Genomic DNA, 11566 nt, shown 5'->3' with positions numbered 1-11566 from the left:
CAACAATTTCTGGATCAGAAACCACTCCTCTTGTGGTAGATAGGCTACCTAGTGCTTACCACTCCCACTGATAAGCTAGCAGGCTTCCCTTCAACACAGAAAGGTCTGGGGGGGGGGGCTCAGAAACTTACAAAACAGTCCTGGATACAGCAAATCTGTATCTGGACTAGACTAGTTACAGGAAAGGTGGGAAACAAGCTTAGAACTTTTTCCTTTTTTTTTTTTTTGCAGAAAAGCAGTTAGAACAATAGCAAAAACACTTTAAATGCAGTACAAGCTAGCATACTTGAGTGTGTAGCAATATTAAGGCAATTACACTTTAAATAAATGCAGATAAATTAAAAAAAAATGACAAAAAAAGTGCAGAGAGCAGTAAATTATGAAAAAAATCAAAATGGAGGCACTAGTGTCTCTTTTCTCCTTCTTGTTGCTCTTGCAGTCTGCATGATGGCAAAACTGGATCCACGGAGCTTAAACAAAAGCAAACCCATTTAAACAAGGACTTTTAAACCAGAAAGTTGAAAGAGATGGAAAAACTGCCCAAACAGCCAATAAACTACAATTTCTGGGCCAGAAACCACTCCTCTTGTGGTTGATAGATGTTTTTTCACTTTCAACCCAGGCTAACACCAGGAGGCTAAGCAGATGGTGACTATCTTTTTTTTCTTTTGCGGTGGTGATAAGGAGGAAAGTACTGTTCCCAGATATTGTTTATTAGTGAATGGTTTATGTATCTTTACAAGTATTTGTAATCTTATTTTATTGGCAACTACTATTTTGTCAGTTTTGAACATTAAGACTTGGGTACAACTTTTTTTCTTCCTTTAAAGAAAAAAAAATGAGGTTGAATTTCTTTTCTATATTGTGATTTATTTTTCAGACAATGTTTGGACCAAAGGGTTGGAAAAGCACTAAAATGCAGCTCAGAGCTTCTAGAAGCCCAGACCCCAGCTTAATTTATTTATATCTCCCACAGTTCTTGTAGTGCAGTCTTGGCCAGTTAGGATGTGTTGAAAGGAGAGAGGGAAAGATGAAGAGTAAGATAAAGTGTAAAAAAAATAAAATAAAAAAAAACAGGAAAAAGCAATATGTCTGGATGGTATAGGGAGCATAGAACAGAGAGGAAGAGGGGACATTAGGGGTATGGAAGGGTTATTGGCAGTGGAGGAGACGATGGAGTCTTTTGCCTAGGTCTCCTTTTCACCCAAAGCAGGTCCTGGCTGGAAGGGGATGAAAGAGATTAGATAGCAGTACAACAGATGGGTGATAGTCAAATGTGTGATTAAAGGGTAGAAGATTGTGACTGCATCAGTTAATGGGTTTAATGTGAATGACACAGCTGTGTGGTACATGTTCTTTGGTATGCCAAAGATGTTTAGAAGTAAGAGCAGAAGAGTACTGGTAGGGAGTAATGTCATTGTGATGGTGGACCTGTAGAGGGATATAATGTCTGAGATAAGTAAATATCATGTAAATTTACAAAAGCAGTGGTGAGGGTAATGGAGAAGGGAAAGAAAAAAAGGAAGCTGGAATAATGGTTAAGGTGTTTACCTTACAGGTACAAGGTGCAGGTGTAATTGGCTAAAATGGCCACAAGAGCAGTTAGCTTAGCACTAATCTATGAACCTATGATAGATGTGTGGAGGGCAATGAAGGTTAGGTGGGGATTCATTTTTCATTGCATGAAAAGATAAATGGGAGTAGATTACATAGATTCTTGGTTGGGCTGGATTAGATGAGGTGGGAAGTTAAAGATATTAAGAAGAGATGATTTGAAAACTATGAACATTTGGTAACAGAGATTCAATGGAGAATGTGGGAAATGAGAAAAGTGGGAAAAAAATTGCAACTGATATTTACAGACTTGAAACATAATGGGACATTTGCTTGTCTCATACATTTGTATTGTCTATACTTAAATGTGTATTTATTCTTTTTATTACATAGCATTTATTTATTATTTATTTTTGCCTTTTTTTCTATTTTCACCATAATTAAAAAAAGTGTACGTGACAACTTTTTTTTCAATGTAGTATATATTTCTTATGTATCTACTCTCAGGCAAGGTCTGAAAGTGGTCCTGGGGGATGAGTGCTCTACCTCATTTGTCAAGTCTTAAGCAATGAATGAAAAATGGTGATAGTGATACTGCATAAGAGGAAAGGGAGGCATGGCCAAGTTAAATATAGACCTCTGTCATCGATATGTGAAGATGCAAAGGGATTGCTGCAACAAAGGCTGGAAAAAGATTTTGATGTGATTTTTGAAGGTGGGGCAAATTGATCGAAGGCTTGGAATTGTGTAGATTATATAGAACAGGAAGAAAAAGGAGGACATGTGAAATTATTGCTTGAGCTTAAAAGAACTTTGACATTATGCATTGGGCATTTGCATATAAGGTGTTAAGGCGAAATGGTTCTGGGAGAGAATTTTGGATGGTGCTGGAAGTATATGGGACTCTTAGTTTGATGGTGACAACGAATCAAGTCAAGAGGAATGCTAGGAAGGAACACTTGAAAATGGTGCCCTCTGTCTCCATGTATTTCCATACTAGTAATATAAGTGTTGCTGCAAAGGATCAGTTGGAGGATGACTTGAGTACAAGAGGAAGAGATAAATAATTTCCTTACTTTGTCTTCAGATGACTGCATGGCTTATGTAAAATATGAAAGGTCACTGGAAGATATTCTTGAAAAATTGTGGTGGAATTAGGGGAGGACTGGTTTGGTATGCCATCTAGCAAAGTCTATAAGATTACTTTTTTCAGGGATGTGCATTTTATTTCTTATGGAGCTGCTTCTGTTCATGGCAGGGGAGTTGCTAGGTATCTGTCACTGAAGATATACTCTAGTTTGGAAATGACTTTGTGTGAAAATGGGAAAAAATCTTATCGAAAATGCGAGGAATCAGACAGCTGGAAGGAATAATCTCCTGACAGAGAAATGAAGAAAGTGAAGATGATGACAGTGTCACAGTTTTTATTTATTGCCAAGCAATCATTCATTGTTGGTGCTGAAGACAGAGTCTGTGCAGAGATCTGGAGAATATGCAGTATACTTGTTGCAGAGTAGAAGGTTAGAATAGGCAGACTTTAGTTTTGAGTTGAAAATAAATGAGGGCTGGAGGCAACCAGGAATTGAAAGGTTTGTGGCTCTGGTAAACTAAATGTACCCTAAATTGTAAAGAAAAGGAATGGAGAGCTAGTAGCATGCTTTGGTCTGGAGAAACAGGAAGGTAAAAGAGCATGTGAGGAGTGTAAAAAGAGAAAGAAGAAAGATGATGTTGAAGTTGGGAGGTATGTAAGAAAAAGAACATAACTGTGGTTTAATGAGAAGTTGGTGGTGATAGTGGAAAAGCTGAAACAAGAAGGCTGTAACACACAGGAAATTATGTACATGAAGATATGATGGAGATCAGAAAGTGGTAAAGAGGCATGAGTTGTTAAGAGAGAACTATGGGCTGGGGAATAGTTGGCATATTATGGTAAAAATGTGAAAGAAGGGGTGGGAGACAGGTCAAGACTAGAAAAAAGAAAAGGACCCGATGTGAGATTTGTGCACAGTAGGCAAAGGGTAGGGGTTGGAATATCAAAAATCTTGGCTTAGACCTTATACAAAACAGACAGCATCTCCTTATGAATATGGGAAACTGAAGTGTGGGAGCATGGGAGGTACATAAAAAGTCTAGAATGGTGGATGCAATGTGACCTCCAGCTCAGACTATTCCATGAGTGGTACAAGACTGAAGTATGGTTCAAGACACAGGGGGTGATGGCTGTGGACAAGTACTGGAGATATATGTGGGAGGCGCAGACAGTCTCTTCACATGCTGTAAGTGTCTATGAGCCAGGGCACAACTGGACAAATTGATAGTGAGGTAAGAAAGCAGTTATGGGGGGTGTTTTTGCTTGTGCAAATAAATAATTGTGATGTCTATTGCACAGTAAATTAAGTACAGTAATAAGAAAATGGAAGGATCCAGAAGATGTGAGGAAGACACATTTGGAGAAAATAAATAAAAAGAGGGTGCCGCAATTATTCAATGCAGACTCAAAGAAGACGCAGAAAAAGGCAAGCGATGTTGGAGATATGTTGAGCGGGTAAATAGTTGCAGGGGGACCTGATACAAGGAAATGCGTTAGTAATAACAGAAATTATGAAGAAAAGAGAGTGGGCCGGGGTTGCAAGTGGCTAAAGGGCAACGAATGGCTGGAACTGTTATAGATTAGTTGTGTAATATAGAGGCATTATTTATATTGCGTGTTTAATGTTCAGACAATGAAATTGCAATCGTATAATGCCACGTACAGGTACAGCTCTTCCAATAAAGTTAAATAGAAGACACTATCTCGAATTCAGGAACGTGATACTGCAGCTATAACGCTGTAGAGAAAGTTAAAAAGTCTTAAATGCCAAGAACAAATAACTGCTTCATAAACGTTGATTTATGTATTCATTTTACCTCATCTTCAAAGTATATTTACAGTGTAGCGGATTATTTTGTAATTGACTTAGCTTTCGTGCCATTGCTTCCAACATTTTGCCGGGCTGGGTTTCCTGCTAATGATAACACAAAGCACTGGAGCTGAGGAGGGGTGCGTCCCCTTTAAGATGTGCCTTTTTCGTATGCGGCTGTAAACACAAGCTGAGCCTCCTCCCTGTCTCTGCTCGGAGCAGAAGCCGACAGTGCCGGTTACAGTGTCTACCTGCTGCAGGGAGTTCATTTTACCGGCAGAGCTTAACATTTTGAGCTACATATCTGATTTACTGGAAACTCACGGAACCGGCATTATTGGACCACTCATCCTAGACCATCAGCAAAAAGAAACAGCCTTATCAACAGCATCACATCAAGGGAGCAGAGCATCCTTGGGGACTTTGGGACAGTTAGGGCAATCTCTAAATAACCGTAATAATTAAATAACAAAAAGTATATAAACATTCTGCAACCGGACGCCTGAATCCATAAGATTAGAACGTGGGATAGTGGGACAGACTTACGAATCCGAATCCAGCTGAAGGATATTTATTTGGAAGACCCCCATGCATTGGGGGTGGAAGGTGGAGGCTGGAGCACCAGAAGGGGAACTGGGACGACAGCCCCTGATCTGCCCCTTAGGTCCAGCAAGAGCATCAAGGACAAGGTCGTGCAGCAGCTAGCCCTAAGGTAGGTGAGAAGGATATATAGCAGTACTATACTGTGCCCATTCGTAAGTGAGCGCAGCCGTGGTTCCTTCTGCAGCAACACATTGGACAATGTGTTGCTGGGCAAATTGCATAGCACAGCATAATATGAATGCTGGGGTAGGGTAGTTGCCCCAGGCCGGGAGGGAGGGGGAAGGGAGCAGTGAAATTGTTCCCCATCATTACTTTGGACAATTCCCAGCGATGCAGAGCATCTAGCTCTTCCGTATACTGACAAACAGGTGACCCATCTTTTGTGTATCTCCCTTTACTTTGTGCATCTGGGGGTGTTGTGAGAAGTGGACCCCTGCCGCAATTTACCATATGCAGGACATACATATTATTCTGTTTAACTGAAACGAATGCTGCTTGGATTAAAGTCCTTGTAGTCCTGGAATTTCACATCTCATTTCGTAGATAAACCTCAAGGGCACAAAGAGCAAATGTTGTCCTTCTGCAAGCACCCATTTTTGTCCGAGAGACTGAGGCTGGAGCAGTGAACCTGATGAGTACAGAATTTAAATATGAATAAATGGAAACTGTGTGTTCAGAGTTCTGCCGTCTGCAAATATTAACAATTGTCCTACTCCTTTTTGAAATAGCCAGCTGCCCGTTTGTGTAACTTGCTTATTCAGTCACTCATATCCTTGATGGTAACATAATCTGCTGGGAAGCTTTTGCTTAGTATAAATTCTCAAGGTTGGTAGGCAGTGGTTAGCATAGATTTAACATTTTAGGATGGAAAAGAAGATTGGAATTGACATTTGAGGCTGTATGCATTTATTGTAAAGGCTGGAAGATTTTCTGTTACTTTTCTATGTATGGTATTTTAGTTAAAATTGCAGGTGCTGTAGTTCAGTGCCTTGAAAACGTACAACATAAGAAAGGAATTATTGGTGAGGGGAATTATTTTTCACACCTTATTTGTAAGTGCCAAACGGATACTGTGATTTTACATGTATTCGCATGTTCTTAGGGACATGTTTAATTATGCTGAATACTGGTTGTTAATGTTGTTACCAAGTATGATAATGGTGTAGCAGTTTGCTGGTGGTACATTACAGGGGTTGTCTAAGGTAAACGGAAATGATCTTTTCTGCAGCACCTAGCATTCTAAAATCTAGTCCTGTTTGTGACCAAGTAGCATTCTTTGATAGCCATGTTATAGCTGAAACTGACCATAGAACATTTCAGCAGGAAATAAATAATTGCCTTTGGCAAGGAAATGGGGGTGGGGGGTTTAGCAGGTACCATAAAAATAACTGGATAAATATTTTATGAACAGGATGAACTTGGATGTATTTTACATCACAAGATATTATGGGATACTTAGAGATTCCATTAATAATTAAGTATTTCAGAACTACAGGCTACTTCAGTGTGTAATACTTTAAAGGTCTTCTGTGACTTGACTTGAACTGGGTGCTGCAAAGTTTGATGAAATGTCTCTAATCAGAGTCTTTCCTTACTTTTCAGTACTGCATCTCTTTTTCTAGACTCCTGTTTTGAATGATACCTCTGTAGGGTTGCCACCTTTTCAAATGCCCAAAGTGGGACATTTTTGGTAGAAATGTCAGATTTTGCAGGCTAAAACATACCCATGGCCAGTACAAAGGACAGAACTTCACCTTTTGCCTAAATAAAAGCTTATTCTTGTAGCATTTTAGTTGTGTATTCTGTTTCTTATAATATTTAGGTGTTTCAGACACAGAATAACTGTTTTATGCAACTATTACATAAAATATAGGAAATAATTTTGTCCTAAAATCTCTGGACATTTGCCATTTTTATAATTTTTTTGCAGGACACAACTGCCCAAAGAGGGATTGTCCCTCGCAAAGTGGGACAGGTGGTAACCCTGTACCTCTGAGCCCCTTCACAACCTTTCTCAGAGGTTTTGTATAGTCATCAAACTTAACTCAAGGCAATAGTTTGTATTAGAGTGCTTTGCCAGGTAGTTTCTAGGCATGAATATGAGAATGGCTTAAAACTATCTGTCTGAGGAGTGGGTCTGGATTTCCTGAAGAAGGTGCCACTGTGCAATCAGACTTAAAACACCCAAAGAAGCATGGGTGTGTACTCATGGCCTTAACCAAGGCAGTTTGAGGCAGTCTACTGCCATCGGCTGCCAGAGCATGGGACAATGTGACCTCCTCCCACTGGCTTATTCTCATTTCCATGTACTGTTCTTCAGCTTTCATCAGCATTAACATAATGGTTGTGTCGTCAGCCAATCATGAGTAATGCAATGTCAAGGCAAAGCATGAGTTACTGTGTACAATTTCACTACTAGGCTTTAGAAACAAGAGATGATGCCAGATATTCTGATGTCACTGCACACTGCTATGATGTACTTGTTGGTATTACAGGTACTCATTTCTAATATTTGATAGAAGCATAAAGTGGTAAGGTGGTTGTTGATAACTGATTAGCTCTTCTACATGTCCTGTCCTTGAGACGTTGGAAGAAATCAGATTAAAGTAGGAACAATCCAAAGTGTTTAGATAGCGATTAATGTCCAGTAGGTGTCCTTTACTCCATATCTTATACAGGTTTTTAGAAGTTTGAAACATCAATATCAGAACAGACAACAAAACAAGGGCTGAGTACTGCTAACACTTCCTGTAGCTTTTTCTACCCTTTGTGAAACTGTCGCAATGCCTTTTGAACTTTCTTTTCTTTTTATACATTAATTTATTTAAACTTTTTGTGTGTCAGCAATGTGAACAGCGCTTAATGTAAATGTACCATTAGTTAGTACTACATGTGATCTCTGCTGACATTCATGACCCTCATCATGTCAGCAATGTTTTCAACTGACACTGACTGGACAACATACTGGTAGTTGCTAATTTGTTTTAATAAAAGCATCTGAAACAAATATGTGTTACTTTTACATCTGGAGAATTTATAGGGGCGCCACTGTTGACAGACAAGTATTGTTTTTTTTTCTTCTTTGCAAAAACCTGAGAAGAGTAGGTTTGACTTCATGAGTTTAAGCTGGACTGCTGTAGAGCAAAGCAATCCTGAAGTGGTTTGTGTTTTACTAGCGATGTGCCTAGCACAGAATTATTGCAATGATGTCATAGCCAGTGCAGGATAATCAGATTGCCAACGATGGTGCTGTATGATAGTTGTCTGAATCTGTGGGCTACGCGAATATTATTTAGTTTTACTCTGTGGCTTATCTAAAGATACTGATGTTATTACACAACATGTTATTTGTAAGCTTCATTAGCTAATAGGATGTCATAAATTTACACAGGTATGGTATAATCTGAATATACATGAACACAATGAAGGCAAACAAAATCATACTTCTTGGTTCAGAGAAACCTTCCCCAACCTTATTGTCCTTCTACTTATGCCCCCTACCCAGAATTCTTCAGAAAAGCCCAGCTGTATTGTCATCCTCACCTTACTCTGCTTGCATATTGTCCCTACTTGTTTGAAACTTACCTGTCATCTTCATCTACATGATCTCTTTTGGCTTGTACAGTTCAAGTATTTACTACTGTGTCAATAGAAAAGTAGTATCTGACATTTTCTGTACATCTACCTCCCACGAGAATGAAATTGTGTCCCTTTGTGATGTGATTGCTGCTATGCTGAAAACACATCTTTCTCTGTCCGATTTATTGTTTTCTTTATGATACGTAAGACATGGCCCTTCCTTATTTCTTTCCCACTATCCTCCAGGGAGTGCATGTTCATTTGCTTCAGCTGTTCATTGTGCACAATTTACTCTGCTGTCTAGTGGAGGTTTTGCCACCAGTTTTGAACTCTAGTTACTAAACTGCATGAGGACAGTTCATGTTTCTGCCCTACTGCTACAGCTTTATGCCCAGGTCACATGATGAGGTTGCCATCATTACACCTTCTTTCTACTCCTCAAAGATGGTATTGTTTTAACTGCATCCTGTTGCTGCCCTATTCTGATTACAGGATTGCCATGACTACACTGTGTAAATTGCAGCTAGGAGAATAAAACAGTGGTTTTCTTCCTATATGACTCCAGCAGATGACACTGATTATCAGTTGTATCTGTCCAGTGATCTTTTGCTATGTGTTCTGTTCATATTTAGGAGAACCTCAACTTTGCCAGGTGCATTTGTTCTTAGGTCTGTAATGTAGAATTTTAGGAATGTGTGTCAGCTATGCTTCCCTTTGCATTACATATTAACGTTTTCCCAAATGAACTCACTTGTAATGCCTTATTTTCACTGGGATATTAGTGGTGTAATATGAGGCAGCCTTAAAGGTACATACTTGATAAGAGGCATAGACAGTGGATCTTGATGGAAGGAGGGAAGCATACCCATTCTAATGTGGTACTGTTGATAAGTACTAAACAGTAAGGTTTTCAGTAACACTGTAGTGATGTCTGAGCTTGTTTGGAAAAATTGAGCAATACACAAGATCTGGTAGGTTACTTTCTGGAATTTATTTTAGTGTGGAAGAGGTAAAAGGCCTGAATTGTGATTGTGGGGGGAGTAAAAAAGTTGGCACCTTCAGCATAGGGCCATTTGTAAGAATGAGCAATGTGTTTAACAGTTAATTAGGAAAGCCTTTGTAGTCATAACAGATATGGAGAGATATGCCACAGAGAAAATATACAAACAGCCATCTGGCAATCTAACTGACAGTGGAGATGAACCTTTTGATTAATGACAGAATGTGACATGACAGAGGGTCAACTAGGGGAAATGGAAGGATCTGAGGGATGCTTTCCTGGTGCAGGAAATATGTAGTGTGACATCTGTGGGTAACGCAGCCATTAGTAGAGGCACTATGTACAGCGGCAAAGTGTCAGAAGAAAACAGATGTAGGGCATGCTGTTCAATGGATTATGAGAAAAGGGACACTGATGTAATTCTGTGCCACTGTAGTATGCCACAGCAGAGGGTGCATACATGATTTCGACCACTGTAGTATGCCACAGCAGGGGGTGCATGTATGATTTCTACCACTGTAGTATGCCACAGCAGAGGGTGCATGTATGATTTCTACCACTGTAGTATGCCACAGCAGAGGGTGCATGTATGATTTCTACCACTGTAGTATGCCACAGCAGAGGGTGCATGTATGATTTCTACCACTGTATGCCACAGCAGAGGGTGCATGTATGATTTCTACCACTGTAGTATGCCACAGCAGAGGGTGCATGTATGATTTCTACCACTGTAGTATGCCACAGCAGAGGGTGCATGTATGATTTCTGCCACTGTAGTATGCCACAGCAGAGGGTGCATGTATGACTTCTACCACTGTAGATGCTATGTGGTCATCACATATTCCACATGTGTAGACTAGTACAGTCTTATGATCTGGAAGGTATATGGAACAGGTGCTCACTACCTGGGAAAATTTATTCCTGCATGCTTCTTACAGCCAATGCTAAGATACATCAAAAAGGATGTTTATTCCACATTAGATCAATTGAGAACCACTGTCAGGAAGGGAACAAATAAGAAGAAGAAAGCAGGAGTGTCCTGTACGAATTGGGCCATGCTTGTCAAGAATATGATGTTCCTCTGTGAGGTCTGAAAAAAACAGGCTATTGGAATACTGTAAGAACATTGTGTAGGCATAGGCAATCTCAAACCAGTAATAAACGTGAACTGTCATCTGTCATAATGAGAATTAATACAGGTTCAAGTCTAGCTCCATGAAAATGATTTGCTCTTTCCCAGACAGTGGTGTCATTAGTTAATTAATCATGCAGTTCCTTTACCTGTGCACCTGCTCTATCAACTTATCAGCCCATGTTAGTTGCCACACTTCTCTAGACATTCTCTGCAGCAGCTTTACCATCATGCCAATAAAATAAAGCTTTTGTACAACATTCTGTCTGTGACCGTTAACCAGCTTTTATTTGTGCTTCTTAAAACACCTTTGCTGCTTCTAGAGAACAGATGTGTACTTTTGAGTTTTCCCAGGAAATATACACTAGTCTTTCATTTAATGTTACTCTCTGAGCAACATTTTTTCACATTTTATTCAATTTTGTATGAATAAAAACATGATAGTTATCTTAATCTGGCTTATTTTTCGGTTTTCACTGATGCACTGGAATTTAAAGAAAAACATTGTTTGCTGATGTATGAAAATTATTACTGATGTGGTCATTTACAGGTCAGCATATTCTCGTTTCAAGTCCGTCTCATTTGTAATCAGTATTTTACAGAAGAAATTATTTTTTTAAATGGATTGAGATTATTAAAGCTCTGAAAGGAGACTTGTTGAACTTCATATTATCAGAGCATATGCAAAGTGTGACTTTCAAGGCAAAATAATCAGAATGTCATGAAATGAAAGGACACTTTTTTCCTGTTTCTTATTGGCTTCTTTCTGTCGCTATCTCTGTCTCTCTTTTCTTTGCT

At 39.3% G+C, this 11566-nt stretch overlaps 1 protein-coding gene across 1 annotated transcript in view; it reads left to right on the top strand.

The window, feature by feature from the left end:
* The first annotated feature begins 4331 nt into the window (after positions 1-4331).
* Positions 4332-11566, top strand: part of ABCG4 (ATP binding cassette subfamily G member 4) — a 682517-nt gene continuing 675282 nt past the window's right edge. The window contains exon 1 of the mRNA XM_044080863.1: positions 4332-5166. The gene's annotated coding sequence lies outside the window, so the exon portion shown is untranslated. The remainder of the gene's footprint in view (positions 5167-11566) is intronic.

Source organism: Protopterus annectens, chromosome 8.part0 (assembly GCF_019279795.1).
Source record: "Protopterus annectens isolate FY-2018-M chromosome 8.part0, PAN1.0, whole genome shotgun sequence".
Lineage (NCBI taxonomy): Eukaryota > Metazoa > Chordata > Ceratodontiformes > Protopteridae > Protopterus > Protopterus annectens.
This window is presented reverse-complemented; position numbering and strand designations above follow the sequence as displayed.